This window comes from Arachis hypogaea, chromosome 14 (genome assembly GCF_003086295.3).
Source record: "Arachis hypogaea cultivar Tifrunner chromosome 14, arahy.Tifrunner.gnm2.J5K5, whole genome shotgun sequence".
Taxonomy (NCBI): domain Eukaryota; kingdom Viridiplantae; phylum Streptophyta; class Magnoliopsida; order Fabales; family Fabaceae; genus Arachis; species Arachis hypogaea.
Genome location: NC_092049.1, coordinates 90,565,878 through 90,572,479, shown reverse-complemented (window position 1 = coordinate 90,572,479; position 6,602 = coordinate 90,565,878).

Sequence of the window (6,602 nt, the reverse complement as noted above, 5' to 3'; positions counted from 1 at the left end):
CAGTACATATGCATTGCTTTCAACACTTAACTTTGGGGCATTTTGTCCCCTTTTTCTTTTCTTTTTCTCACACTTTTTTTTTCTTAATAATTTTTTTTCATCATTTTTTTCAATGCATATGATTAAATTATTGAATGCATGAATCACGTTCTCAACATTTTTTTTTCATATTTTCAGAAAATTCTAACATACTCAATTCTCAAACCAAATGTTTCCAATCCCACTTTTCCCCACACTTAATTCATGAGCACTCTCACTAGTCTAAGCTAACCAAGGATTCAAATTAAGGACATTATTATTTTCCGCTTAGAGTTAATGATGTGCTAAAGTAAAGAACTAAGGGGTATAATAGGCTCAAATTGGTTTGCAAGGGATAATGAAGGGTTAAGGCCATATGGGTATGTAAGCTCAGTAAAACAAAGGCCTCAATCATATAGGTGCATGCATACATCAAACCATGGAAATATAGAATTAAGCAAGACAAAGATCACAATTTTAGAGAGAAAAACACACACCAAAAATAAAATATTGGTTGATAAAATGCAACCAATTAAATAGGCTCAAAAAATCTCACTGGTTTTGTGTGTTCGAGCTCTAAACCATGTTCCAGTATAATATTTCTTCAAACAAGTGTAACAAAAAATTTTATTCAAATTAGTGAAATGTTATAAAAAGTTTCTTGAAAAAGAAAATATTACTTTAACCAAGTGGTAAAATATGCAAAAATCAAACAAATATGCAATCAATCATGCAAATGCAACAATGAACAAACAAATAAAATAAAAATTTTGGTGTTGAGTCAGGAAATAACTAACCCATGGAGATCGGTATCGACCTCCCCACACTTAAAGATTGCTCCGTCCTCGGTGCATGCTGAGATGTGCAGGTGGACGGGTTGTTTCAACTGTTGCTTTTCTTTAAGGATTGTGCAGATGGACTTGTTTGTCTCCCTTTTAGAAGTTTCTCCTTTTTGCCGTCTTTGGTGGCCAGCCTGAAAGAAGAGGAAAAGAAGAACAGTAACCCAGAAATAAAGATAAGAAACAATTTAAAACATGGGTTGGTTAATGCCAAAGAATGAGGGTCTCAATTACATGGTAGCTACAACATGCAGATGATAAAACAATAGAAGCACATGGCATACCAGTGGTGCGAAAATTTGCAACAATGGAGAAGAGAATGGGGAAGGAGAGATAATATAAATTCATGTCAATGCAAGAGTAATATAGATATAAAAGATTGGTATTGATTTAAATAATATTACTCAATAAGAATGAAACAAGTCACTAAGCACCAAGAAAATACCAGAAAAGATGTAATATTTGAATAAGAACAATTGAACACCAATAATAATTTTATAAAAATATGCAATGAATGAAAGTATGCAAATAAATTAAATAAAAGAATGGAAGTGAGAGAAAATAAGAAAGGAAGAAGAAAGAATTAAGAAAAGATAAGAAGAATAAGGATTCAGAGAAGAAAAGATAAGAAAATTGGCACTAATCTGGATAGGTTGTGCGACGCTGGTGACGCGTTCGCGTGGGACACGCGATCGCGTGACTTGATTTGTGCTGGTGGCGCGAGTGCAGCTTCGCGGTCGCACAACTCTCTGTTCAAAACTTAGTATTGCCAAAATCCTGGGGGACGCGATCGCGTGAGTGGCCATCATGGGGATATGACGCGGACGCGTGGGGCATGCGTTCGCGTGGTGAGGCTTGGGCTTCCAGCACGATTCCAGCCCAACTCCAGCTTAACTTTCGGCCATGCACCTGGTTGACGTCGATTTTCAGGTCACGCGGCCGCGTGGGTGACGCGGTCGCGTGGGAGGCCATTATTCCCATATGACGCGGTCGCGTCAGCGACGCGGTCACGTGGGGTAATTTGAGCCATTGGCACGCCTCCAGCACTGCTCCTGCGTAACTCTTTGTTCATATTAATATTGTCTCCCATCTCCTTGCGACGGGGACGCGTCGCTGATGCGGTCGCGTCGCGTGCTCGCTTTTTTTTTTTATCTGAAAAATGAAGAATGCAGTGTTAATATGAATGTGATGCAAAACTCCAGGTTCAATAAAATAAAACTCAAAAACAAATAAAACTAAATAAAAATGAAAAATGAACGATCATACCATGGTGGGTTGTCTCCCACCTAGCACTTTTAGTTATAGTCCTTAAGTTGGACATTTGGGGAGTCCTTTGTTATGGAGGCTTGTGCTTGAACTCATCCAGGAATATCCACCAATGTTTGTGATTCCAATGGCCTCCGGGATCTCAAACTAGGCGCAGAAAGCCTTCAAGCAAGTTAAGGCAAGTGACAAGGCCCCAAGAGTGTTGATTTCTAGGATGAATTCCGGGGTCCCAGACCTTGCCTTTGCACCCATCTTCTTGTTGATCATCATTTTTCCACTTGGGTGGTGAACAGTCGGAATTCTCACTAAGACATCCAAACAGCTTCCTAGACCCATTCAGTTGAGTTTTATACCAACCTTTGCATTTAAACTTAAAGCTTCCAACCATAATGAACCTTGCAGGACAATTCTTACCACTGGCCATCTTCCTCTTACTCTTAATGCCACAAAGAGCTCTAAGTTGACCATCCGTCTCCAGTAGCCCATATTCAAGTGGGATTAGAAAGCTATGGGATATGAATTTTACCCACTTGAATGTTGTGAAGGATGATGGCAACTTAGGGGGAGGGGTTTCCAACAACTTTGGCAAGGTAATTTCAAGCTCCACTCCCTTGTGCTCTTCTTTGACATCTTCTACCTCTTGATCAACCTCTACAAAATCTTCAACTATGATCTGCCTTGGAGGTTGTACGCTCTTCTCAACATCAACATCAAACACCGTGGAAGAAGGCTCTGTGACTGGACTTTCCAATGGAGGTACAACATCTCTTAAGTCTGCAACCACTTCTTCTTTTTTAATAATTGCTGCTTTGTCCAGTTGTTTAAGTATAAAAGCGTACTCATCCTCGATGTTTTTCTTTCTATGACAACTCCTTTCAACTATTCTTTCATCTTCAAGGGTCTCTCCTACCCTTACCCGTAGGGCCTCCTCTAGCTCTTTATGAAGTATGGATTCGTGAAGATGATTCCTTCTTTCTTGTTCCATATCAATAGCATAATTGGGATCATCTTGCTCTTGGATTGATGGATGTGGGTGCTCTTCCATGGATGGTGGTGATGGGATGGAGAGATTATTCTGTGGTTGACAAGGAAGTGCATTAGAGCTTGAGGGTTGATTGTTGAAGGTAATTGGTGGTCTGATTTGGGTGAAGAGAGCTTGTATAGTAGAGTTTAGATCGGCAAGTGCTTTCTCCATGGAGGTTTGGGGTAGATAGGAGGGTTCATTTGGTTCATAAGGTGGTTGGTATGGTGGATGAGGGTTAGGGTCATATGGAGGTGAGTGGTGGAAAAGGGCTTGTGAGTGTGGTGGTCCCAAGTTGTGTTGAGGAGGTTCATAGGCATATAATGGTGGTTGTTGATAGTCCATTGGAGGTGGTTGTTGCCATGAGGGTTGATTAAATCCTTGTGGCTCCTCCCATCTTTGATTGTTCCAACCTTGATGCCTGTTCTCATTGTAATTTCTTCTTCCTGCAACATAATTATAACCAGACTCATAGCCAAAGGGGTGAGAGTTCATAGTAGCAATTAAAAATGAAAATAAAAATAAATTTAAATTAAAAGGTTATTTAAATTTTGAATTTGAAAATTAAATTTTGAAATTTTAAATTTGAAATTTTGAAATTTGAAATAAGATAAGATAAGATAAAAATTTTAAAAATAAAAATTTGAATTTTTTTTCCGAAAAAATTAATTAAAAATATTTTTGAATTTAATGAGGAAAGAGAAAAATAATAAAATGACACTAAATTTTAAATTTTTAGATCAAAACGAAGAAAACAACTAAGAACAGCTTGAAGGTTAAGATGAACGTGAAGAACAACTTGAAGATTAAGATGAACACTAAGAACAAATTTTTGAAAATTTTTTTTAATAACTAAATAAAAACAAATAACCTCTTAATTTATGGAAAAGCAAAAATAAAAACAAAAATAAAAACAAATAAACAAGCAAAAATAAAAAAAATATTTACAATAACCAATAATAAGGCACACGTTTGCAATTCCCCGGTAACGGCGCCATTTTGATGAGAGAACTTTTGCGTGGTCTAGAAATTTGCGGATAAATCCTTGTTGCAAGTATAGTTTCTAAACCTTCAAAAGTCCTTTCATACAAACGTTTTGGTTGTCACAAGTCACAAACCCCTTTGAAATTGATAACCGAGTATTTAAACCTCGGGTCGTCTTCTCAAGGAATTGCAGGGAGGTATATTTTTATTATTGGTTATGAGTTATAAATTGGGGTTTATTAGGAGGTAAGGAGGGAATATGTTGAATGACAAGTAAAATAAAATAATAACAATAAAATCTCTTGGCAAGGTATGAGAACTGGAAGGCCTATCCTTGTCAATTGCGATGAGAATTGGGTTTTAATCCCACTTTGTTAACCTCTAACTATGAAGGTAAATCAAGTGGATCAATTAGCTTAATCCTCAGGTCCTAGTCAATTCCTATGGAAAGACTAGAGTTATTGGAGCAACTCCCAATTTCAACCACTGCTTTATTTGACAGCTCAAGCGTTACCAATAAATCAGCCAAAGCCAAAAGGGAAAAATCTAAATTATTTAAATAAAGGAAAGCAATCATAGATCTGAAAATTTCTCAAATTAGCACTAATAAAGATATCAAATGTAACATGAAAGAGTTCATAGATTAAATTAGAAAAATAAATAAAAGCAATATTGAACCTGTGATCGCAAAAGATGAAATAATCATGAAGTGAAAAGAATCCTAATTCTAAATCCTAAGAGAGAGGGGAGAACCTCTCTCTCTAAAAACTACATCTACTCCTAAAATTGTGAATTATGAAAGCCTGTTTCTGAATGGATGCATTCTCCCACTTTATAGCCTCTAATATGTGTTTTCTGGGCCGCAAACTGGGTCAGAAATAGCCCAGAATTCGCTAGTTGCGAATTCAAATGCGCTGATTTCCGTCACTACGACGTGGCCGCATGAATCGCGCGATCGCGTCATCTAGCGTCAGGGGAACTATAGCATATTATATATCAAATCGAAGCCCCGGACGTTAGCTTTCCAACGCAACTAAAACCGTGTCGTTTGGACCTATGTATCTAAAGTTATAGCCGTTTGAGTGCGAAGAGGTCAGGCTGGACAGCTTAGCAACTTCTTCATCTTCTTGTATTCCTTCCACTTTTGCATGCTTCCTTTCCATCCTCCAAGTCATTCCTGCCCTGTAATCTCTGAAATCACTTAACACACATATCAAGACATCTAATGGTAATAAGGGAGGATTATTATTTGGTAATTTAAAGCCAAAGAAGCATGTTTTCAATCAAAGCACATAATTAGGAAGGCAAATGTAAAACCATGCAAATAGTATGAATAAGTGGGTAAGGAGTAGATAAAAACCACTCAATTTAGCACAAGATAAACCATAAAATAGTGGTTTATCAGTTGGGCATAGTGACAGACGCAAAAAGATCAATGAATCCTATTCCAACATGATCGAGAACCGACAGATGATTAGCCGTGCGGTGACAGTGCATTTGGACCATTTTCACTGAGAGGACGGGAGGTAGCCATTGACAACGGTGAAACCCAACATACAGCTTGCCATGGAAAGGAGTATGAATGATTGGATGAAGACAACAGGAAAGCAGAAGTTCAGGAGGAACAAAGCATCTTCATGCGCTTATCTGAAATTCTAACCAATGAATTACATAAGTACCTCTATCTTATTTTATGTTTTATTCATCTTTTAATTATCAATTTTCCATAACCATTTGAATCTGCTTGACTGAGATTTACAAGATGACCATAGCTTGCTTCAAGCCGACAATCTCCGTGGGATCGACCCTTACTCACGTAAGGTTTATTACTTGGACGACCCAATGCACTTGCTGGTTAGTTGTGTGGAATTGTGAAAAAGAGTTGAGATTACAATTGTGTGTACCAAGTTGTTGGCGCCATTGATGATCACAATTTCGTGCACAACTCTCTGGAGAGGACCTAACAGAAATTTTCAAACAAGAAGAAGCCATGGCAGCCGAAAACAACAACAATGCCAACAATGCAAGGAAGGTGCTTGGTGACTTTACTGCACCTACTCCCGACTTCTATGGGAGAAGCATCTCTATCCCTTCCATTGGAGCAAATAACTTTGAGCTGAAGCCTCAATTAGTTTCTCTAATGCAACAGAATTGCAAGTTTCATAGACTTCCATTGGAAGATCCTCATCAGTTCTTAGCTGAATTCTTGCAAATCTGTGACACTGTCAAGACCAATGGGGTTGATCCTGAGGTCTACAGACTTATGCTCTTCCCTTTTGCTGTAAGAGACAGAGCTAGGATATGGTTGGATTCACAACCTAAGGAAAGCCTGAACTCTTGGGAAAAGCTGGTCAGTGCTTTTTTGGCCAAATTCTTTCCACCTCAAAAATTGAGTAAGCTAAGAGTGGAGGTCCATACCTTCAGATGGAAGGAAGGTGAATCCCTCTATGAAGCTTGGAAAAGATACAAGCAAT